This window comes from Oxyura jamaicensis, chromosome 2 (genome assembly GCF_011077185.1).
Source record: "Oxyura jamaicensis isolate SHBP4307 breed ruddy duck chromosome 2, BPBGC_Ojam_1.0, whole genome shotgun sequence".
NCBI lineage: Eukaryota > Metazoa > Chordata > Aves > Anseriformes > Anatidae > Oxyura > Oxyura jamaicensis.
In genome coordinates, this window is record NC_048894.1 from 130,487,803 (window position 1) to 130,513,382 (window position 25,580).

At 34.0% G+C, this 25,580-nt stretch overlaps 1 protein-coding gene across 4 annotated transcripts in view; it reads left to right on the top strand.

Annotated features, from left to right (window-relative positions):
• The window catches only part of RALYL (RALY RNA binding protein like), a 409,045-nt gene that overhangs the window by 12,228 nt on the left and 371,237 nt on the right, over positions 1 to 25,580 (top strand). For 2 of the 4 annotated variants that reach the window (XM_035317320.1, XM_035317321.1), the window contains one exon: positions 12,727 to 12,818. The exons of the other annotated variants lie outside the window; for them this stretch is intronic. The gene's annotated coding sequence lies outside the window, so the exon portion shown is untranslated. The remainder of the gene's footprint in view (positions 1 to 12,726; positions 12,819 to 25,580) is intronic. 4 annotated transcript variants of the gene reach the window in all.

The window sequence follows — 25,580 nt, forward strand, 5'->3', positions numbered from 1 at the left end:
ACAGTTTGAGGTGGAGCTTATCGTTTGTAAGGCAGGTAACACTGGAGCAGGCAATCTGGTTTCCTCTTTGAGATTTAGACCAACTGTACCTACCCTGAGTCATTTTAAGTCAATTAAGGGAAGCCTACATTAACTGTAAGTGACTTTATTTGACATAAAGACATGCAATGAAGCTTGCCCTCACCCGTTATTGAAATGCAATGTAGTGCATCCCATGATACAGAATCTGGAGCAATTTATAAAGGGGATAAATCTGACTTTCTTGCTCTTGTAAGTAGTTATGTTGAAGCCATTGGTGCTGGTGAGATCATTAAGACTGCCTACACAAGACGAGGAAGGAGCCTTGGAAAAGGATCTGAAGAAGACAGGTTTCAAATCAATGGGTGGAGTAATGATGACTTCTTTGGACTGACTCAAATTCTTCACCTTTTCTTGTTCCCACCATACTTTAATCTCTACCACAAAATTTCATAGATTTTAGCTTTGTGATTTGCTATGCAACTTCTCTCCTTCAGAGTGCAACAAAATAATTTCCTATAGTAATTGCCATCTCACTTTAAAATGTAACTAATTCCATAATTGTCGATTTCTTTTATGACCAGCTGTTTGCTATTATATTTTACAGCCTTGCAGTGCATCAGTAAAGTATCTTAATAGAAGTGGAGTAACAGAGTTGGCACCTTCAAAACTAGGAATTTCCTAATGAAAACTTTGAAATCTTTGATCCTTTTTCTAAAAGAGTAGTTCTCTAAACATATAATCTGCCTATTTCAAATTAAATAGTTTGTGACCTATGGAGTGTGATATAAAATACATCTTATGGTATTGAATGCTACATGTAACATGCAAGTTTTAACCTAAATTACATTAGTTTTCTGTTATTAGACTTCTTCTGTGAAATGGAAAACAAGATTTCCAAATTATGATACTCTTTTAAATACTGCTCACAGAGAGCAACAATTATAAATACTTCTGAAAATCAAGAGACTTTTGTCTTTCTCTACTAAATGCAGAGTTAAAAGCCTGACCTCAGCAACTTTGTTGAAGTCTTGCTGTGTGCATAGATTACTAAATATGATGGTAATCTCTATTTGGCTTAGAAAATAGCACTGTAGTGCTGTTTTATCAATGAGATACTTAATTTATAAAATATATTTTAAGTAAATATATTAAAGATTAGGCATACCAGGTACCCTATACATAAATTGATTAGCTTTCAATGTAGTAAGACAGCCAGGTAGAAACAGGCAGTTAAGTACTGCTCTCACTTGTAGGTTTCCAACAGCTTTTTATGTAAATCCATTCAGAGTGGGCTGAGACAGTTTTACCTGAGGACATCATTGCTTGGTTTGATTTTTTATATCAAAGATGAAAATTTGTACATTCTATTTTCTCATAATGGTCTCTCTCTCCCAATCCCACGTATTCTGAGTGGTACAAAGAATGTGCTGAAGATGCATATATGAAACTGTATCCAAGTATACTCCCTGTTTTGTAATTAAGTCTATAACCACTTTGTTATTGATTTCATTGTGAACAGTATCAGGCTTCCATAGAACAGACAATCTGATAACTTGGTGAATCAGTAGTCTTAGAGATGGAATAAAAAAAATCTGATTTAATATATAAAATGCAAAGTTGTTTTTTCCTAGTAATGAGATGGTATATATTTGTTCTGGTATATGAGAATTGAAAAAAAAAATGCTGATGGATTGAGTCAAACTCAAGATCCAGCTAGTTCATTATTCTGTTCCTGCTGGTATTGAAGAATAATAAAGAAAGAGAGAAAAGGAGAAAGATAGAAAGAAAGGAAGAAAGAGGAAAAAGGAAGCTACTTTCTAATAAAAAATAAAATAAAAAAGTAGGTTACCAGAATAATGATGCAAGAATAAAATATACAGGCCTATTGTTTATGTGTAGCTTATTTTATAGTTTATCAATATTAATAAACTGATACCTTTTACAATTGGATATGTATCGGAATGGATCACACTGTCATACCTAACAAAGTATATACAATATCTATTAATGATCATATCAATGAACAGCTGCTTTATATTCTGTAAAAAGCAAACAAAACCATAAAATATAATGTAGAAAGTATGCTTGAAGCAGAAACACTTATTCTTTTTTAAATTAAAATATAAATCTTAATTTACAATATATTTGCAAGCTGATTTGCAAAGAATACATCGTTAGTTGGTATTGCGGTTCTGATCAAACTACTGAAGTAATCTCAGAAGACAGGAATTTGTCATTTCCTAAATTCTGGCAATTTTAATTTTTTCTATTTCTTGACTTTACCAACCTATTTAACTTTTTTTCAACATAGTGTTTTTTTTTTTTTTTTTTTTTTTTTTTTTTTTTTTTTTTTTTTGCATACACAACAGAAACAACTAGTGCCTGGAATATCACTATGATTCCCCTCTCCTCCTTTCCTCTCTTCAGCATTTAAGGTTAAATTTCACTAGGACTTAGATTCCTTCTGTCAATTGTACATGTCCCTCTACAGAGCAACTAGCATTTCTGAAATCTTTTCACTAATCCCGCAGAATCAAATAGAAATAATTCCATAACCATATAGTAGAAGGCAGGAAGGCCTTCTCACCAAATCACACCAAAGCTAACATGAAGGTTTTGTTTTGTTTTTAAATTTAAAATTTACTGTGACTTGGATATTTTTAAACATGGTGACCCATACACTCAGCTGGTATAAATTGGTAGGATGTCTCCATTAAATCAGTGGTGAATTGATTACCTGATTTTATGCTCATAACTATTTCATAGGAAATGTAATGGGATTTGCTTCCTTCTAGTGAATAGTTGTGGAAAATAGGCTGATTAGTTCCGTAATGGGAAGATCATTTTAGTCTTCCTGCAGAATGACTAATGGATCTTTAAAAGTGTTGAGGTAATATATGTGTATGCTGTATGGGGGCGGGGCCGGCGGAGGAGGGTCGGTGATGTGCATGAAACGTGCACAGAAACCATGAACTCAGACACCATCTTTTCAATGAAAGCTGTTTAGCTCTAGAGCTTCTCTGCATTTTGAGAGGATTTAGAAGAATGCATTATTCATACTGAAAGAATAGTTAGCTAGTTGTCTCTGATGAAGGGTTGTGGGCTCAACCTTGCATTTTATTTTATTTTTTAATCCATTTTATGTTATGCACTACTCCAGAAAAATAACTTGTGGTTTGAATAACCACATTGATTATAATCAATCAGACATTTTATGTAGACTAAGGTATGCTCTGCTTAGCAAAAATTGCATTGACAAATTGAGCATATTACATGACAAAATTTCTAGGATCCATTAGTTAGGCCCACTGAGGTCTTAAAATGTAAAGAATGCTCTATAAATGTGGTACCATTCAATAACCCAATTCTTAGATTGATTATTGGGGATATAAAGGAACATGTTATTACAATAAATCTTGAGAAGGGTTAAGTAACACAAGGTTTCAAGCTGTACAATCATTAGATATTCAGCTGTCAAAACACCACTTTTCTGATTGTTCTGCTTTGGACCAATAATTGCAGTTTGGTTTGGTAAGTAAGCTTTGAAGCTGGTATGACTGAAAGTAGCTAAAGAATCACACAACGTGGGATGCAATTTTAACTTTGTGATAAGATCTTTTCAGGAAAAAAAAAAAAAAAGGCTTTTTCCCTTCTGATAAAGAGAAAAATATTTATAAATTGAAAAAGTCTTTACAGAATCAGAATCAGAACTTATTCCAGTGCTATTGTAACAATTCTTTTTTTTTTTTCTCTTCTTTGTTTTAGAACCATTTTTTTTATTATTATTGGTATGTGTAATGAGCCATAGTAAATATATGCTACTTAGCTTAATCTCTCTGAAACTCAGCTTTTCAGTATGAAAGAAAGGGAACAGAAGAATGAATACAGACAAGGGATATACCTGAAAATATATTCATGGCACCTGAGCCTCAGCTTTCATTTCATGCATATAGTATAAAATGGGACAGTAGGTGGGATTTGGTTTGGCTGTTGACCTTGTGGTGTGAGCATATCACTTAGTCTTTCCAATTCTCTTTGCTTGTTATCCAAATTACTTTGCTAGCTGGAACCACATACCTTCTTGTTGATGTATTGCAATGAAACTGTAATTTTATAAAAGAGCTGTGCCATATGAAACAGCAGTAAGACAGATTCTTTACACTTTGTTGGGGAATCCCCATGCTGCTGTCAGCTCTGCCAAAACTGATAAATATGAATCTGTGAAAATATTGCAACATCTTCAAAAACAAAGGGCAAAAAAATATTTATTTATTTATTTATTTATTGAAAGTACTATGCAGAAACTTTGTGAATGTATGAACAGGAAAATGTTATGACTGAGCATTTTTACACCAAGCTTTATTCACCTGATTTAGAATGTGGTTTTGGGGCCCGAAGAAACTGCACTTAGTGAAGGGTTTCAAGAGTCAAAAGAGAAGTATGTGCAGGCCTGATTTGCACTCCTAATTTCTCAGATTATTATCTCCTTTAATTTGTGTGAATGGCTCCCAAAAAGGATTCTAGGGATGCATTAGCAAAATATAGGACATTCTGGTCAAAACATTTCAGGGTCTTGACATGTTCTGTTTGGTAGATTGGTAAGATATGGTTAGAGGCTCCAGCTGCTGTTAATTTTCCTGTACTGGGGGAATTTTTAAATGTCTTAAAAGGTGTTCCCTGACCTCTCTTCAGTCCTACAGTCAGTATTCTCTGATAATTACTGAAACTGTAATATCAGCATGTAAACACTGAAAGAATCTAGTTGTTCAAATTGATTCAGAAATAAATGGTATGCCGAGTACCTTTGTTTATTGAAAGGAAAACAAACAAAAAAATAAACTTTCAGTCTGGTGGATAATAATAAAAGTATGGAATTAATAAAACATATGGCTGATAGAAATATGTTATAAACATTCCTTATTGTTTCCTTTATTTTTGTTTTAATGAAATAGCGAATAAAAGGTCTCTGTCATGCATGGTTCCAATGATTATCTCTTATTTGTTTCACCAATAAATAGACATGTGGCAGAGGAATCTGATATTTGGGTTTGATTATTTTTTTATTTATTTTATTTTTTTTTGATAAGTTCTCTAGAAAGTGTCCTTAAAGCTGTTTTGCTGGAGATTCTAGTCAAACTTCAAAAGAAATCCAATTCATGTATCTTAAATAACAGTTTTCACCATGGGCAGAGCTAGGGAGCTAGGTTTGCAACTGTCTACATCTATTGACTCTTACAGTCTTTCTGATGCTTTTGAACTGTGCCTTCTCTGCCTCTTTTTTTTTTTCTTTTTTTTTTTCCATCACTGAAATGGGAATAAAACCCTTCCTTATTAAAATTATGACTCATATGTTGAGTTATCTGTCACTCTGTAAGACCTAAAAGAAAATATTTTAGCAGCTGTGTTTTCAACCACTGTCACAAAGTTGTCTATAAATATGTTGAAAAGGTAGCCACCCACTCTGGTAATCCTACAATCTGTTCTGGATGTGCTCAGCCAAAGGTCACTCAAATCAGTAGGAAGATAAAAATATGTGGCTGGAGCCTGTGGAATAACTTACTTTCCTGCTCATTCTCTCCTTTTTAACAAAACCCTCATAGCTAACAGTATTCCCTCCTTCAACATTGGTGGACACATGCTCTGAAACAGAGAGGGAAAAGAAAGTTGAAATTTTAAAAACTTATTTCTGGAATAACACATTAACCAGCTGAGACTCTGATGATCTGTTTAGTTTAGATTAATAGATGGTGGTATATTCTCATACATATTGGTAATAGCTTTTGAAAGTAAAGCCAATGAATTATTGTTCTGCTAGAATATGACACTCTCAAGGGAGAGGCTTTGGTAGGTTCTTCTCATGTTGAACCTGTTTCTGAAATTGTCTCTGATCAGCCAAAGAAGATGCTCTCCCAGTGAAATGAGGGATGGATTTGTCTGATTAGGAAAAATACAGTGACAGGCAACCAAAATTTTCTTACATACATATTTAAACAAAAGTGCTAAACAATACACTTCATTTTGTCACTGGAAATATTTTGTTATGAGATGATGATTCATCATTGATCTTTGCTATCTGCCAATGGAGCAGATCTCCTGGGAGGAAAATATAATCTATATCTGTCTTATTTTTTTGACAAGCCCCCCCCCCAAAAGTAATCAAGAAACAGAGTTCTGCTTTTGTTTCAGTGATTTAAAGTACATTTTCTAACTTTTTATTTGAAGAAGCTGTTTGTAAATCTAGTCTAGAAAAATGCTGTTTTTATAAGCTTCAGGAGCATGTTTCATTTGGAGGGAATGAATTATTCCTTGCCAACAGACAGCTGTAAATACATAAAACGTTCAAGCTTTTTGAGGCTTGGCTCAAATGCCAGCACAAAATCAATGATAAAAATCAATGCCTTATATGTGCAGTACTTTACTTAATCATTAAAAAAAATATATTTCAGTGAGACATAGAGGGCCAGATCCTGAGCAAATTGCCAGAAATATTTTAGCTTCTACAGAGTTGTATTGATTTACTCATGTGCTAAGTCTGGGCTACTGTGGAAACTAAATTTAATTTAATTGTATTTTTTAATGTATTTATTTATTAGTACTGAACATCATTGCATTTTCCCCAACCACAAAAGTGGATTACATTTGTGGCAAATTCTTTACATACATAGAATATGCAATAGTGGAAAAAATTGCAATTGACATTTATGAGCTCAAGACTGAGATTTCCATTTCACTTTGTGTTATTTGTAAATCAAATTCATTTCTAAACTTATACCACTGATTACAGCTGTTAATTTGCATGAATGATTAGGACACCCTTTGTGAATTAGGGTTTATAAAACTGAAATTGCAGGAAATATGATCTTTCAGAAATATGCTTTCTATGTTGATTTGAAATAAATTCAGATTTAATGATTTAAGATAATTAATTTAGTATCACACCAATTTATAACATAATTATCACGTATGTCTTAGGAAAATACAGAGGTAGTAAAAGATATCACTACAGCTCTCTACTATTGAAAAATTGCTAATAAGTATTGGAGACTAAAAATTATTTCATAAACCCCATTCACTATGGCTGGTACCTATCTATGCAACCTCTTGTAGTATTGGGATTACACTTTATGGAAACTGTGGATTGTAGTGCTGGATGTGGAACTCACTGTGAAGTAATTTCTCTGTTATAGGTGAAGAGGCAGTATCAGAAATGATAACTATGATTCTATTGACTTTACTCACAGTTGATAGTGCTCATTCATTATCTCAAAAAAAAAAAAAAAAAAAGGGGGGGGGGGGGGGCAGAAAAAAACCTAAGTGAAAATTAAAATATGTTGCATTTTAAAAATGATCATGTTAATATTATTGTGAATGCACTCCTTTCTCAATTACTGACATCATGCATTTGAAATTCTTTCCTTAATATTTCATCAAGATAATTCCCCTCATTTAATATCAGTCAGTCCAATTCCCTGAAAAAAACATCCATTAACATAGTAAAAAAATTTGGCCTGGTAAAAAAAGACAGCCTGCATTTTGTGAGCCTTTTTTTTCCCTTTTTTTTTTTTTTTTTGAACATGTATTTCTAGGACAAATTTAGAAGCCTATTGTTCTCTTTGTTACATATATATAAATATATATTATACATATTTATTTGGTTAATACTTCCATGAATTTGCTTTCTATCTGTGACACCTCATTTATCATAAATTGCTATAACCTGCACTTAATACCCAGATCTCATATTATACCTAATATATTAATTATACAAAATATATTAATTACATATAAGTTTCTCCCACTGGGTGAAAAAGATGAAGCAAGGTAATATATCCAGCATAAAAATGAGTTATGACTGGCTGCTGTTTGTACATAAGTAGTTAACATGGTTTTCCATAATTAGAGTTGTCTTATGGTGTTTTTTGTCACACTTTAGAGACAGATTTTTGTTGGTAATGTAAGGAATATTGTGTCTATTCTTTAATTTGAGAAGCTGATTGATGAAATATTGAGACTAATCCACACATCAGACATCACATGTCAAGGCATAGACCAGATGATTTTTTGAGGCTCTTCTAATTTGCTTTCAAGATTCTTGAATTAAATTGAAGCAATGAATAGTACAATGTGTTTTCATTTTTGAGAAAAATTATAGCAGCCTTTGTTAAAATTCAACAATATACAAACTAAGGTTTTTGTTGTTACTGTTGTTTGTTCTTCTTTTTATTTATTTTCTGTCCTTTTTCAAATACATTCTTTTGTAAAAGATTGGAAATACAGAATGTTATCACTGTTGGTTGTTTTACTTCATAACAGCAACAATACCACCAATATTACACTCAGGAATCTAAGACAACATTAATTAAATTTTGCTATCAAGAAGATGAGTATATCTCAGCAAACAAAAAATTATTTCATGATTAAAATAGCTGAAACCCTGTTGTCCTGAAGTTCGGTGTTCACAGCAATGTGTAATGCACTTAAGCCTTTCAGCACCACTGCAGTGTTATGAGCTAAATGATATATATATATACATCATGAGTAAGTATTTTGTTATTAGTAATATTTAAAGCTTGGAGTGTATAGTTTTCTGTACCATTTCAAATAATGGAACTTGAATCAGTAATGATATATTGAATACATTAGAGGGAAAACCATTTCTTTATTGTTATCTCATGGAGATTGTGCAGAACTGGAGAAAACTGTTGAAAATGTAGACCATACAAGGACCATTTTGAAAACTGAGAAAAATTTGTAATAAATGGTCCTGAGAAAATATTTTGCATTGTACCTCTCCTTCATTCACAACAGTTGTGTGTGACGTTGTGTAAAAGGGCATGCAAGGTTGTCTTTGCACTCCTTAAACTGGTTCTATGTGCCTGAGGGCTGCTTGGAAATTCCTTTTACTGCAAAGGAGTTATTACCACATTCAGGGACTGCTCGGAATGCTGTGTCCTGCCCTATTTCCCCTGGCCATTCTCTGTACTACTTGCAAGGAAGGGAAATTGGGTGTGCCCCACTGAACTAGCTCAGCATCACTGTGGGATCACCCTGTGCTGTGTCACTGTGTCCCCCTTTCTGCCATTAGCATGCCATGAAGCAATTCCAGTGCCTTGAAGTCTATCTGTTGGATGTCGGTGAATTCAGGGCTGTAAAATAAGCCTTGTAGAGACAAGCCCTCAATCTGATAGAGACAAGTGAAATTCTCATTCTGAGGTGGCTAAAGGAAATGCTTCCATTAATATCTGAGAGACCATGATTTTTATATTTCTTTTTTGGCTACACTGCAATTATTTATTTGTGTGATCCCACGTCTCTTCTAGATAGACTTATAGACTTATACCATGATCAGTCTATGTAGTGACAGACCCATTAGCCAAAATATTTTTACTTTTGCAAAATCAGAGTAGGAAAGATCTGCAAAAGACTACTACAAGCAGAAGTTTGGGAACTGCTATTGCATTTTAAGATGAATTGCTACAGCTCACTCAAACTGTGGCTTTGTAAAGAGGGAATGCTTTTCATGTTAAGCTCAGTGTTTTCTGAAATCCAGCATTCTTATCACAACCTTTTAGTAACTAGTGTAGTAATAGAACATTGCATTTCAGTAGATGAGGAAAGCTTTGGTCACTAGTCTAACTTGCGGGAAACTTTCTTTAGCTTTAAACAAGAGATCTGACTGACAAGAGAGATAACCCATATCTGACAGAACTGCTGTACAGGTGGGTTCAGAGAAGACTGCGCAGTAGACTTTTTAGCCATAGAGACAGTAGTGTGAGACAAGTTAGATGGCAGATTGAGTGGAACTGCCTAATCCATTATTACTGTTGTTTTTCTACATCGGGATACAAGTCTAGTAAAGGCAACAACTACTTTCACAAATATGAGATCATGGTAACCTGTTTAATTAATTTCTGCTTTTATAGAGTCAAGGGGAGGTGAGTTTCCTTCTCACCAGTTGGTGAGAAGGTCATTGCTACTACAGCTGGGTGCAAAAAAGCAATGGTGGTCTTCAAGGAAGCATGCAGGAGTCAAGGGAATTTGGCAAATATGTTTAAATTAGAGCTGTCATGTACTGTGTGTGAACAGATGAAAGTTGTGAATGAAGATCATAACTTTCAAATGTTATCTGGAGATAAAAGAACCAAACAGGCAGAAACAGAAATCCCATCTAGGAAAAGACAAAGTATGATAGCCCTAGGTATTGTGTTTGTTTAAATTGGAAGACTGGTCAGACAACTATTTCAGGTGGATCCTGTACACGTGTACATGACTGATGAAAACTCATTTTTTCTGTAAAAATGTTCTCTGGCTAAGACAGATTTGTCAGTATTTGTTTGTAAGCAACTTACGCTGTGATATGGGAAAAGAATCCATGCTAGTAGCAAAACATGCATATACTTTTTTTTTTTTTTTTTACGAGCTAAAGTGAGTAATTAAAATAACTAACACTATAATTCTTTTCATTCTTTTGAGTTTTCTGACACATTTTCCTTCCTATGAGATTGAACAAAAGTTTTCAATTGAGTTCAAAAGGTACTAGGTACTTCAGTTTTTGTACATCTTCTTTTTGGAATATTTACAACAATTTTTCTTTTTCATTTAAATATTTTCATTGCAATCAAATCAAGATAGATATCCAGAAATGCAGATTGCCTGAGTTAAATAATATTTTTAGATATTAAAACTAGATATGTAAACTAATATACTTGTTGAGTACAGTGTTGACTGGAAGTAAACAGAAAGGAAAACAGAGATGAGTAAAATGAATCATAAAGAGGTTAAGGGTTTTCAAAATAAGCACATGCCAGTAGAGTTAAATTGGGTTGTATTGATTGTGCTGCAGGGAATTTGCACCTGGAACTTTTCAAGAAATGGACTTGAGATCTTTTTTTTAATAATTTCAGTAATGATATTGGCAAATACTGGGTGTGTGCTGATGAAATTTGCTAATGTTGGATCAATAATAAGGGCATCAATAATACAGAGATGGACTGAGATATATAGGAGAAGGTGAATAGTCTTGAGGATTGGGATAATAAAAATGCACTTAGATATTACATGAGGGTCACTTGTTAACATAAATTTGCAGATATCAGGCATATTTTTGCACTTATTCATTTTGGATAATATTTACTTCATGCTGGCAATGGTTGATTTTTAACCATTTTGTAAATCACATCCTTCAGCCCCCCCACCCCCACCCCCCACCCACAAATGGAAGATTCTGAAATTATTTTTTCAATAAAAATCACTTCTAAACAGAATTAGTTTAAATATGAAAAAAAAAAAGTTCTCACTGAATTGTAAACTCCCTAAAGCAAAAATTTATAATGAAAACAGAAAAAAATAATCAGCTTTTATAACACCAGCAGCCAAGCTAAAAGGTGTTGAATCTCCTAAAACAGATGCCGTCTTGTGATGGAAGATAGATTAGCCTGTGAGCCTGAATAAACTTTGTCTGTAATTAGTATGCAAATCTCACCTGCTCCAGGGTTCTTCCTGTTTCAAAAACTGTGATCTATTTAGTGTTTCTGTGTTTCCTTGTGAGTAATCTCACCCAGGAGGTTTGTTTTTCATTCCAATTTTCTTCATACCTGTAATTTTCAAAGCATGCTTTACTGTTTTAGGTCAATATTTTCTTCAAAGAACCAAGCTAAAAAAGTTAGCATTTCTAAAACTAAAAAGGGGGAAAAAAAATAACACCCTGAAAACAAACACAGTCATTAATAATAAAAATATTTTGACATAATCCTATAGGGTAAAACTCTATATTGTGACATATTTATTTTATATGTAAAATACATACAAAAATATACAGAGGACTATAGATATTGAATATAAATTTAATTCATCCTGAAACTTTTGAACTGATTAGCAGGCTATTTAATACCAGAATTTTAAATAAAATAGATAATTGCCTTTTAAGTCCAATAATATACCATCAAAACTGTGACATTTTCAACAGAAACAGGATCACATTGTTAGTTAAAATTATTTACAGAAAGCACACCAGCAAATTGCCAAGTATAGAAGTTTTCTAAATCCCTGTAAAATTCTGGGAAAAAAAAAAAAATGCTCACACAAATCTGGATAGTGATTCCTCCTTCCCCTCCCTCTTGTCTAATATGATTATCAGTGTGTCAGCATGGAACATAAATGAAGCATCTCAATAAATGGAAGAAGTCAGGATGGGGAATCTCTTGATCTTGAGATCAAGAGCTCTTAATCTCTCTTTCAGGATCCTCATCCCCATTTGAGAGAATCAACCTTTTCTTAAATGTCTGTATAGGAAAGTTAGTCTTCTAAGCTCAAACGGTCAAAATTGTCTTAGTCAGATTCACCTCTACTGTGCAAGTAATCCCATGGAACAGAATGTATTTGCACGCATGCACACACACACACGTACCGGAGCACAACCTATTATGACAGCTCCTGCATGTTTAGAGGTCTCTCTAAATGCAATGTATGACAAGGCTGTATATTTCACATTACATTTTACAGTGATTGTCTATACTTACACTCAAGAGTCAAAAGCATATTTGGAGTGCCATCGGAGTACCACGGGGCTTCTGTTTGATGGGGAAATCTCTCTTCTATGAATTGCATGAGCTTGTTTATCTATATTTGCTCTATATGCATAATTCCTCTTTGGTGGCCTTAAAATAATGAAAAAGGAATTCATGACACCTGTATTTTATTTTCCAGTTGCTCACAGGGTGCATCCTTGGACAAGTCACTTAGATGCAGATCCTGAAAGGTTTTCAAGGCTCCAATTAATTCCAAAGACATCTTTAAAGGTTTGGGCTTTAATCTTTTTAGTGTTTGATTTCCTTTAGCTCTAAGATGAAAATGTTGCTATGAGCATATCTCTGAAGCCCCTCAGAGACTCTGATGAAATATCCTGTAAATGTCTAAACCATTTTTTATTATTTTCTTACTGGCCACTGAAGGGAATTCTGCATGGAATATAAGCATCTGCAACTACCAGGGTCTGCAATGTTTATGAGAATCAAGAAATTTGCCCTACATATTTATGTAGCTATTATGAAATGAAAGCACCAAACATAATTAATTCAGAAAAAATATTTAAAGTACATTTGACCTGCTGTTTTTTAGTATTTTATCTGATTGGATGGGTAGCGTTGTTGAAGCTCTGTTGAGAAACAGTTTCAGTCCCATAGGAATTGGTAACTATCGAAAATTGTTTTAGCATTAGAGATTCACCTGATTCTAGTTCAGTGTTCAGAGATAAAACCTACAATCTTGTTTGCGAAAGACAATTCACAGAAGTGTATTATACAGGTGCCAAACTATAAAATAGTCTGAGACACAGAAGAGTAATAGGTCAAAGAGAAGCTATAAGCCCAAATAGTCAAGAAAGAGAAGGCTCTGTGTTACATTTCCAGAACAATCACTGTGTTTTTGATTTGGAGTATAAGGATGAGCTGAAAATGGTGGGAGCTTTGTGTTTAGCAGCAGATAAATATGAAGAAGTCTGTCTCTGCTCTTCAATGGTAGCCAGGTAGATGGCAGGTCCTGTGTAACTGTAATGAACAGAGAGATGGGAGTGAGGGAGGTAGGCATACCCAGAGTAATGTGTGTTACCCTATAGGTCTGCTGCTGACTGGTCAAACAAATCTCTGCTGCATAACAGATTTATTTTTCCCATGTCACTATCTTACAACAAGTTAGCCCTCCACAGCCTGTTTACATATCCATTTTTACTGCTGTGCTCACCAGAAGACTAAGTCAAACATAAACTGGAAAGAGCTTGTAGGCAACTAATTCAGCAAGCCTTATTTTGACTAGTCAGATCTCTGTCAAAGCCTTTCTTGGGTATGTTCGATAGCTCAGGTTTGATGGCTAGCCTTTTTCAGGTTGGAATTTCAGTTTAGATAAAGAATCTTGTCCAATGAATTCCAGAACTGGAATAAATCCTACGTGGCCCAGAAACAGTGCATAACATAGAGTTGAGCACTGGGACTACAAACAGCCATGCTACAAGGAATCTATATTATATTCACATAAGGAATGTGTGAATATGTGAATTATGACAGACCACAACTTCTCAGCTGTGGTCTGTCATACAACTGATACACTAAAGGAACACATATAAAAAAGGATACAGGGAAGTACTTGTGTCAAAGCTGAATAGTCTTCAGATCAAATGTGTTTGCATCAGTGACAGGAATTTCTTAGAGTATGGACTCAATTGATAGTGATTAAATATAGAGGATAACAAATATTATACAGAATACAGAATGTAGACTTATAATAGTGTTTTATACCTGATATGCCTCAGCTGAGCTGTCTAGAAATGCTTTACATAGTGGTAAGTTATCACTAGGAATGAAACTCAGACCTGTCATATGAGGCAGTGTCAGTCACATATTGATTAGTGGACATTGAAATTTATGTTAGAATTGTGGACTAAATATCATCTTAAAAGAGAGAAAGCCATCATTCAGTAAAGTAGGAAAAATGCCTCAAATCTGCTGAAAAAGATGGAAACTCAGAGCTTGACCAGATTCAGATCTGAGTGCTCAAAATAACTCAAGCCTTCGGATTCCCAAGATAGTCTTTTAAAATATTTATTTTAATGTAAGACTTTTAAAATTTGATTTCCAGGAAAATTAAAATATTTTAAATAAAACAAGAGTTGAGATTTGTTAAAATAATAATAATATATTTAAAAAAAAAAAAAAAGAGTTTTTTTTTTACAGTTTAGAGTACTTAGGATCTGGCTAATAAAGAAACCACCCCAAATCATATTTGTTAGGTTTTGGACAGTCTATGACTTTTCATTAAGATATTTCCTGTTATAGTATTTCTGCTTGTCAGATGATTTTCATTAGGCTTTTATACATAAAATGTTTTTAAATCTAAACTTGAGTGGTGTAGGTGTAGAGACATCTAAAGGAGGACTACACAGTACATTACTACTGAAGGTCTAGGAATAGTTTGCAAGGATGAACTACAATTCCATCTATGTAATTAAGGCCTAAAGGAAAAGAAGATGAGGTAAATTTACTCCTGACTTTAATGCTGAGAAAGCAGTATTCAAGAGAATGCAAAGAATGACCTTTCTGGCTCATTATTAGTTGTCATTGATGAAAATACATCTTTGGACCTAATGTTACTAGTTATAATTCTAACTCTAATGATTAGTGTAAATTCATTGCCTTCAAAATATTGTTAACACAAGTGAGAGAAGTGAGTATTTCATTCTTTGTATTCTTCTTCCTCCATGCCAGACCTTCCTATTTCAACCCTCCAAACTGTTAAGCTCAGAAGGAATGATGAAGTAGCCACATATCATGGGAGATTTCTCTGTTTCTTTCCCTTTCACTCAGATGGATTGAGAGAGAGAGCTACTCCTGAGGCAGGTTTCTCAGGCAGGCATGAAACCAGAGCAGATGCTAACAGACCAGGCAGTGATGCATATATTCCATTCCCCCCCTCCCCCCCCACCCCTTTTTGTTAAATACATTTGTTATCCTGAAACAAGTCTTTGTCCTCAGTTGAAGAATAATTCATTTGATCTTGAAAGCTGAGCCATCATCAGCTTTAAAGATGTTCTATGGGTATGGCAAGTTTAAACCACACTGAGTTTTAAACCACACTGAGTTTAAACCACAATGAGTTTAAACTCATTAGTTTTAAACTTCATTAATTTTACATAGAAAAAATAAAGTGAAAAACCCTTTCTAAATGGAAATTTCAGAATTTTACAGTGATTTTTGTAGAAGAATATGATGAAAAGATTTTTTTTTAGTTTGTAGAGAGTGGTTATAATAAGAAATCAAAGCTAAGGAGAACACTTGATGAAAAGGGATTATGACAAAGTAGTATATTTTGGCACTTAAAAACAACATTTGATTCACTTAATTAAAAAAGAAAAATAAATGGTTGTTGTCAAAAGTTTATATGATACCTTTGAAAAAGACATTGAAAATTGTCACTTCAGGAAACTTTCAGAGAACAACACCTTATCTGCTGTAGCATACCGCCTGTACTCCATTAGCTCCTACAAATGGTAAAAGAAGGCCTGAATATCACATGAATCTCATTTCTGCCAGGTAGAGAGATTTGATGAAGATGCAGAAGCAATTTCACCCAAAGGAGCAGCATGGTTGCTACTGTGCAGAAAACATTCTCCAAATGCCTTACCATTTCACAGTTTGTGTTTGGGAAATGCTGACTTGAATATAAAAACTTTAGGTTTCACAAACAAACTCTTTTTAAAAAAATGCTCATATTTTCATTGATAATTTCCTATTCTTCTAATATATTTTTAAACTCTTTTCCCCAGCTACTCCTTGCTTTAGACAAATAATCAAAAGAGCACACATTTTCAGCTTCATTCCTCTTCCTTTTTCATTCTAGCCAAGTTCATGTGTATGTAGAGTTATAAAACAAAGAAGCTTCACTTTCAAATATTCACATGGAAAGGAAATTATGTTTTTCTTGTTTGGGATTTTTTCTTTTTATTTTTTTGATGTTCTAGTTTTCTTTATAGCTATAATCTCTCTTGCTTTGTAGGGTGTGTGTAATAAATGGGGTTTGAAATTTCTTAAACACTTTAGCTTCGCTTCAGCTATTAATCTCAGCAGCCATTTATTGGTTTCTATGATACAAAGCAATGGAGATTATCCTTTAATTAATTCCATTGAGGGGTTCAGCTGCCACCATCAACCACACTATGCTTTCATAAATTAATATTGTAGGGGAAATATAATGCAATTTATTATAACATTTATATTAAAATGCAAATAACAATAGTTGAAATCCTATGTAACAAAAAGATATGCATGTGTATATATATATCTCCCAAATGCAGTAATCAAAAGAACACTTGCACATTCCATGTTCTTGTTTTTTATATTTTCTTTAATTCTGTGCTTTAAGGATATTTTAGAATCCATCAGAAAAGACAAATATGTTTTCTTGACTCCCACATACGTACCTGTCTTAAAAATTATGAATGAACATCTTAAATCCAGACATCTGAGAATTATATAATTGATTTATAGAGATCTGCTTGAGGTCTAACTTGCCCTCTCATTCATTTGTACTATTGTAACTTAGTCAATTGTAATAATACACATCTGGACATGATAACATTTTTACACTGTGAGTACTTGAAGGACAACAGTACCTACTGCCTAAAGTATTGCCAACAGATTTTGATCTCTAGAAGATGAAAGTGCCTGGCACGGCCACCTTTCTGTGTCAGACAACAGATTACATTAAAATTATGTTAACTATTTCAAAACTAATTTGGATGTAAACAGAACAATTTTCACTCTGCACAATGTGTAGATATACTTTCTTTGAAGTCATTAAGTGTTAAGTTTTCAACTGTACAAATGTTTCAACATTTGATGGAAGCAGAAGAAGAAGGTAGAGTGGTTAAGATGTTTGTTTTATGTTCACCCATTTTAATTTCAGCAGCTATGCAGGAATTCCGGATCAGTTCACACTCAGAAAACAAGGTGGTGTTATCAGCAGTGTTCCTTTCTGAGTACTACTTTCAGTAGGATTTCTTGCAGATTGGCAGTCTTATCAGTTCCAAGAAATTAAACAGACTGTATGTTCTGCCTAAAAATCTACATATAACATTATTAATTAAGTTAATTAAGTAGAATCCTCAAGACAATCTGCATAAATAGCTTTATTAAACCCCTGAGTGCTGTAAGATATTGCAAAGCCTCTTTGTGGATTTGATGTAAATCCTAATATTTCACTGATCTGGGTGAAGCAATTCAGCTTAACATGGAAAAAAGTTTTCTGTACTAATTATATTTTTTTTGTTAACAGAAGTATTGAGTTATTCTTCATCTTAATAGGTACAATTTTCTGTGATTAATTAATAATATGAGAAATTATTCCAATATTTAAGCTGTTTTCTGTCTGTGTATGTCCAGTGTATTGATAGTGTTTTGCAAGGACAGAAGAGGTCTGTATTTGCTAAAATATTACTAAATGGGCTGCTTTGAGCATTTGCAATGTATAACAAAGGGAATTACAGCTACTTTCACCTAGAAGCTGATGGAAAACACCATATGGTTTAAATCATAAGCCAACACAGAACAGAGTTGATATAAAAACAGGATGGTACCACCTATCCCAGCTCTGATATGTCAGTGATGTGCAGATGTATTTGTGTTGTGAAGACTATTTTAAAATAGCAGCAAAATTACGTTCTCAGTGAAAGCAGCTGTGGGGAAGGCATGTCTTTATTTTACTTAAATAACAGCAAAGGCATGCTGTTTAAATGCAATCCACCTAAAAAAGCTACCTCTCAGAACTGCTCAGGAGCTGCTACTATGGTCTCTGGGTTGCGGTCACCCTCCAGGCTAAATGTGTTTGCTTAGTGGGAGACCCTGAGAAAATTTGCTACAGAAAACCAGTGTGTACCTAGCAGTACCTGCTTAGCAGGTACTGAAGAAAGAAAAATCTTCATGCCTTAAAAAAATAATAATAATAAAAAAAAAGATACATTTTTAAAACTGTGTTTACAAATGAGTCTTATTTTTTGTTGCTTTGTGGATTTCTTTTAGTTGTTCTGTGACAATGACTCTTGTTGGATTTCCCAATTGATACAAAGTAACAAGACTCTGCCAAATATTTTAAAGAAAATTGGTAACAGCAACGTTAGAAATGAAAAACTACTCTCTCAGCATCAACTTTGTGATCTTATTCCATAATTTCTGTTTTAATATTCGTAGTAGCTGTTAAAATATTTTGACTCAGGTTGCCTATATATATTTTCAACTAATATAATATGGTGAACAGAAAAACAGTGGGTCTACTAACAAACCTGATTTTCATCACATTTGGACTGAATATTTAGTGCTAATATGTACAAGAAGCCAGAATTTTCACATTTATCTTTGTGACTGATAATAGCTACGAATTCATGCTACCATGTGTATATATAGTTTACCATCTACACTGTCCATCTGAAAAGCAAAAATAGTTCATAGAATAAGAGAAATTGAAAGCATGGATGAAAGCCTACTCAGTCAAAGTGTCCAGGAAGAGACATGATACACCCAATTTATTAATGCTGGTTTTGATACTGTACTTAATTATATAATAGAAAAAATATGACAGTTTAATTATATTGTGTAGTATATAGGTTCTAGTGAACCTGAGTCTTTTGGATGCTAGCCAATAAAAATTATTTAATATTTGCTTGTCTTATTTTTATCTGTAGAATTTAGTGCCTTGAAGTTAAAGAACAAAAACCTATCCTTTTACAAACCAAAGCTCATGTCTTACAGATTCATATCTTTGCCTGTGATTAACTCTTTAGCAGCTTGTTATCATTCTCGTCATATAATATTAAATGACTAATCAAATGGAAAAACAGGCTGTTACATGCAAATCCCCGTCTCAATAATTATTTAAATCTTTAAAACAAGATATGTCATGGATAGGGCCATGCAGTAGCCCTTTGATATACTTTAAGTTTTAATTTAGGAGCTTAAAAGGAACAGAAAATATTTGTTGAGAACTTTTCAGTGACAAATTATGGTAACTAGGAATGCAAGGAATTACTGCTTGTATATTCTTTCACGTAGGCTCTTTACATGTAGGTTATAGGTTCCATTTTGCCTACAGGTCTATGCTTTCTTTTTCCTTTTTATGTCTGTCTTGGACCAGCTCTCTAGTAGCTGGTGGCAAAGGGCTAGCAGAAAGTGCTACTTGTGTCCATTCTCCCATGATTAGGCACAGGAACACTGGGATGGAACCATTAGTATTACTTACCACTTGTTACCTGGCCTTTCACATTGTTTTGGTTGCACTGATTCATTGAAGCACTTGGAACTTTATGTAATGGCTTCTCTCTCTTGATTTAATGCATATAAGCCTGCCACCTAATCAGCCACACATCCAAGCATGTTCTAGCTTAGATTGCATGAAAAAAGTATAGATGTTGCCTGCTGTGAAGTCACACGTGTTTAGGTCTGTCTCTGTAATCAGACAGTTGTAGCAGCACGATGCACAGCAACAGGTCATAGGAAGTGTAGAAAGGCCTTTAGGCCCTCTCCTAATTACAACAGCATTGGGAATCTTCATTAAGATGTCAGAACAATTAATCTAGCCCACCACAGTCAGAATGGGATTCTGTGTCTTCCCAAAGAAGACAACAGTGTTACAATGTGTCTTTCTGAATATGATTATAACAAAATAAATCCAAAAATCAGGATTGTGGAGTTAGGGTGCACACCAAGGTACAGTGCCTTAACCCTTATCCATGAGGTGAGTACATCCCTGGGATTGGCAGTAGACAATCAGCTCTTACTCATTTCAGTGTGAAGGAGTGAGGATACCTGTGCCACAGGTGTATGTGACATGAGGTTCAATAAGCAGAGTTGAGGCTGATCATCAGATCCATCATTTGGGATTTTGAAAAGTTTTGGTTTGTCTATTTTGAATGGCTACAATTTTCCACTAACCAGTACTGTATACTACACAATTCAAGGGTTACTTTTAGATAAGCCTCAAACTAGCGTAAAGAATATTTTACCTTTAAGTTGTTTCCTTTCCTTCAGAAGTCAATAAGTGGTATGTTTTGATATCAGTTCTGTTAATTTGTCAAACTTCAGAGTTTATGATATTGGATGCCGAGCTTTCTTGGAAAAGGGCATATGCAGACCTGAAATCAAAAGAAGGGGAAGGGAAAGCAACCTGTAGCCCTGGAAGTATAGTATGCTTGATGTCTAGGGTACCTTGCCTTGGTAACGCTGTGGGAGTAGTCCCTGTGCTGGATCAGGTGAAGAAGTCCTGGTGCAGGACAACATTCGGGGAAAGAGATATATATTTTCTCTCCATTTTTATTTATTTTATTTTTTCTGATTTAAGAACTTAAATGCAAAATGCAATCAATAAGAAGACTGATTAATTATGCCTGACAGGAGGACCATAAGGAAGACCTGAGTTCAACATTTTGCACAGGACTGATTGCCAGCATTGCGTCTGGGGACAAATGAGGAAATGGGGACTAATGAGGAAATGGGGACTAATGAAACTTCCAAAATGCCTCCTACTGCCCTCTCTCTTGCACTTCCCAGATTCAGTGGAAACTGAATGTTAATTAGACAAATGAGGAGGTGTTTGTACTCAAACATTTTGAAGTACTTTATCATACACATGCTTACTGCATCATACACTGAATTTCTCATGATCAATGGCTATGAGAGCAGGATGGACAGACAAGATAACTGGAAAGCAGGGTGTAGGATCAAAATGAACAAAAAGCAATACACAAAATGAAAGCATTTTGATTTTGTAGAGAATAGAACTAAATACAGGTGTTTGTTTGTTTCCCCCCCCCCTCCTCCCCCCCATCTGCCCCCTCTCCCCCAGATATCTATGCTTTCAAATGGGGTAATTATCAGAGTTCTGTGGAAATCTGTAGAGTTAGGCTGATTTACACACACACAAAATCTGGCCAAAATAGGAAAGCAGCAAAATAAAAGTGTTTCCTTCTCTCTCCTCCAATACCTAATCTTCCTTGAAATGTGAAAGGCTTCTCATGTAAAATGAAACCAGATTTAGAAAAAGTGAGAACATCTGAAAAAAAAATAGACTGTTCCAGGGGGTTGTAATAATGACTATCACACTCTCAGATAAAATAAGAGAAAATTTCTAACTGCAAGCAGCAGATTCAGTAGCTCTCTGGAGGTTTAATCTTTCACAGATAGCAAGAAATCTGAGCTGGATAAAGGCCTGGAGCTTTGCAAAATATAAGTTTCTTATGGAATGATGTTGTTCTGTTTTGTGAACTACACCATTTATCTCTATTTCTTTGTAGGTGATGATTTCTGTGAATTCTTCTAAACTGGCCCATGATAAAAGTAAAAACAGATGCAGCAAGTCAGTATGATAATAAATAATGACTATGCTTGACAAAGTACTTTTGACATTTTAAGAGGGATACCATTGAACAATTTAATCTGGTTTGTTGCTTGACCATGAAAGGACTAATATAGTCCAATTGAAAGTCACTTTTCTCATTGGACTTGGAAAAAAATATATATCACTTGCAGTCCAAATCCACATCTTCTCTGGGAGTTGGCTATATTAACGAATCACTAGCCTTCCCTGGCATAGCAAAGTCCTGATGGATTTTATTTATTTATTTTGTCTACAAAAAATCTACATTTCCTAGACAATCCAGATCTGCTTGTGTAGTTAGCCAGAGCTGTAAAAATCTACTTGTAAAAGAAAGGCAGTAAGTGATGACTCCATTTTTTCTTACACTTGAGAGTATCTGCCACATTTTAGCAGGTTGCTACAGGAAAAACAAACAAAAAACATGCTACCCAATCTAAGGAAGAAAACTAAGGAAATTGAGGTATCAACTTTTTCATCTAAGGTGTTAAAGGGAAACTTGTCAAGAGAGGCATCAGAGAGTGATCCGGCAGTATGAGCTGAACTCCAGCATCCCTGGGAGGGTTACCAAGAACTTCATTGAGATTTGCATGTCTGCAAATCCATTTTTGGACAATCAAAGATCAGAGCAGGTCTGCAGGTAGACCTTCTAGCTAATATAAATCATAACTATAAATAGCTGTTTATTCACCAAATGTTGTGTTTTGTCTTTTGTCCTCATTTTGAAATAAAAATTTCTTTTTCATTTAACAGTTGTTCTATATTTCTTCTTTTGGTTTGAGTGGTATACTTCCCTTGATTTTCTTCCAAAAACAGAAATTCTGTCATCCCCTAATATATCCATGAAATTTAGTCTACTTGCTACTCTTCATTATTATACTCTGATTACCAGTTTTCATTGATGATTTGTTAACAAACTGCATTCATACTCTCTGAGCATTCAATCTTACTACCTAATAAGATCACAGATAACACAGATAATACCACCTTTACTAGAGGTGTTTATTTTGAGAAATGTTGCCTCACTGACTTTGCAGTTAAGTTCAAAGCCTAAAATCTATCCATTAAAATGGATATTTTCCCTCCATTATTAATGAAACTCAGTTCCATATCTTTAATATTGTGTGGATAAAAAAATTAAGTGGGTTGTGATATTTACATTCTTCTTAGATATTTTGCATATGGTATGAGAAAAATATATCTTTGTGGGTACTGTAAAAAAAAAAAAAAAAAAGACTGTGAAAATGAGTGAAGAGGAATTAATTTGTTTTTTGTTTGCTTGCATTTTTGTAAATCTAATTTCCCTAGACTGGGTTGCATCTATGGCTGATATTGGATGTTCTATTGTCATTTATGAATATGATTTACAGAAATGAAAATTGTTTCAGTTCTGAAGCCTCCTTTTTGCAATAAATATATGTGTTTGAATTGAACTTTTTTTAGTATTCTTCAACAAGGAAATTTGCTTTAAAATTAAGTTTCACAAGCTTATCAGGCTTTTATTTTCCTTTGAAGGATTTTAATTAATGTATTATTTAAGAAAGTAACTCTGGCATACACTAAAAATATTGAATTTTCCAATTTATTTACAAAATAAGTGTGTGGGTTACAGGTATCTCTCAAACCATCCGCTGTCTGGCAGACAGCACAGATACAATAGTTTTTCCTAATCAGCGTGCAGCTCTTGACCTTCTGCTGAGTCTCCCACAAGAGTTATATATCATTTAATGTAAACTGTATTGTGCATGCCTGTGATACAGATATGTCCCATTTAGTGTCTGAAATAGCTAACAATTTAAATATCTTTCAGTTATTAAGATTTGAGGGAAGACATGTGAGATGTTTAATTTTAATCAAGGGGCTGATCATATCTTATGTAATTTAGTTTAGATTTTGCTGTGAGGAAATATCCTTTTTTTTTTTTTTTTTTCTCTCAATGTATTTGATAAACCTATTAGAAAAATTTCAAGGTCTTCATAAGGCTGTATTTGGTAATATGTGTAGAGACAGGGAAACAGTGTAAATCACATTTTTCAGTGGACTAAAAGGGAGACTATTACATTTCAACTAAAAATGCTCAGGGAAAATGATGGGCAAAGTGTCTATAACTGAGCTCATTTGCCTTCACTCGAGAATTTTCAGTACTTTTTTTTTTCAGCTAAATGGGGTTGTTTTATTTTAATTAGCTTAATGTCTTTGGAAGGGAACTGCTTTTTTAACAATTTGGGAAAAAAAAAAAAAAAAAAAAAAAGTGTAAGGAAACAGCACCTCAGCATCATTGTATTAGACCATCAGTAGAAACAGCTGATGTTAGGTAAGCATGATGAAGAGCATGAAGCAGCACTGCTACATTAGCTATCAGCCTAGATCTATATTCTTTTCAATCTTTAACATGAAAATAATTGTCAGAAAAAAAGAAAAAAAAAGTCTGGATTCTTTTTTTTAAATCACTTATAAGCAATGGAAATATCAAGCAGGATAATTGCAAGAAAGATTTAAAAAGAACATTAAATGATGTGGGAAGATGCCATCACATTATTGGCAATGCTTTACTTAAAAATGGAGGATGATTTTATTCTTTGTAATTTGCTTACATTAAAGAACTTTTTCACAAATATATTAGGCATAATACCTCTAATTATTAGCCTCATCTACATACACATTCTCTTCTTCTCTTCTGTGTTGGTCTTCCTGAGAAACTCGTGGAGAGCTGTTTTACATTTACATCTCAAATAAGTTTAGCCTTTCCTATGGTGCAGTGGTCAAGAGATTGAGCAGACTGTCTACATTTCCCCCAGTGTTTTGACTGGAGCAATGCCTTTTCACGGGGCTATAGGCAGATTTACAAAACAGACACTATAATTACTTCTGGAACAGTAAGCAGAGCCCACAGTGGGGCAGAGAGTCAGATATGTTTCCTTCAGCACTAGCGGCTGGTACCGGGCTGCAGATGCTCGCACCCCAGAGCTCTCTGCTTGCATGCGGATGGAAGCAGATGACAGATAAGGTCTTCTGTAAAGTTTGCATTGGTCTTCATGATGGGAAGGAGCATTAAAAATAGTAAATATGTTATGCCATTAGGAAATAATTTTAAACATACCCTAATCTTCTGATATTTTTTTCACCTGCACTGTATAATTCAATTTTGGGCATAACAGCTTTTTGGACAGTGTAAAGAAATACACTTAAAACATATTTTCTGAAATGACTATTCTCAGTTATCCTCCTTTTTACTTTCAAACATTTAATTTGATTTATAATCTTTATTTAAAAACAATAAAGATGATAGTCTTTGTATATTGGAAAAGTAATAAATTTGGGGTGAAAACCATCTCAGGTAGAAAGAAACTGTACAGCAGCGCTATTAAACTTTTTGTCAGTAGGATTCAGCCTGTAAGACCTTCACAAGAACAAAACTGGTAATAGAGTGAAGAAAAAGCATATTATATGGTGTTATGTTATACATGTAAAAAAAAAAAAGCTACTACTGGTGGAAAGTTTATTGCAAGATCTAATAATTAGATGTTTTGCTTCTAGTCTCCCTTCATACTCCTTGTGTTTCCGTGAACCACTGATATTTCATGGAGAAAATAGAATGGTTCGACAAAATTTATTTGAAATCCATCCAAAGTTTTTTTTTTGTTTTTTTTTTT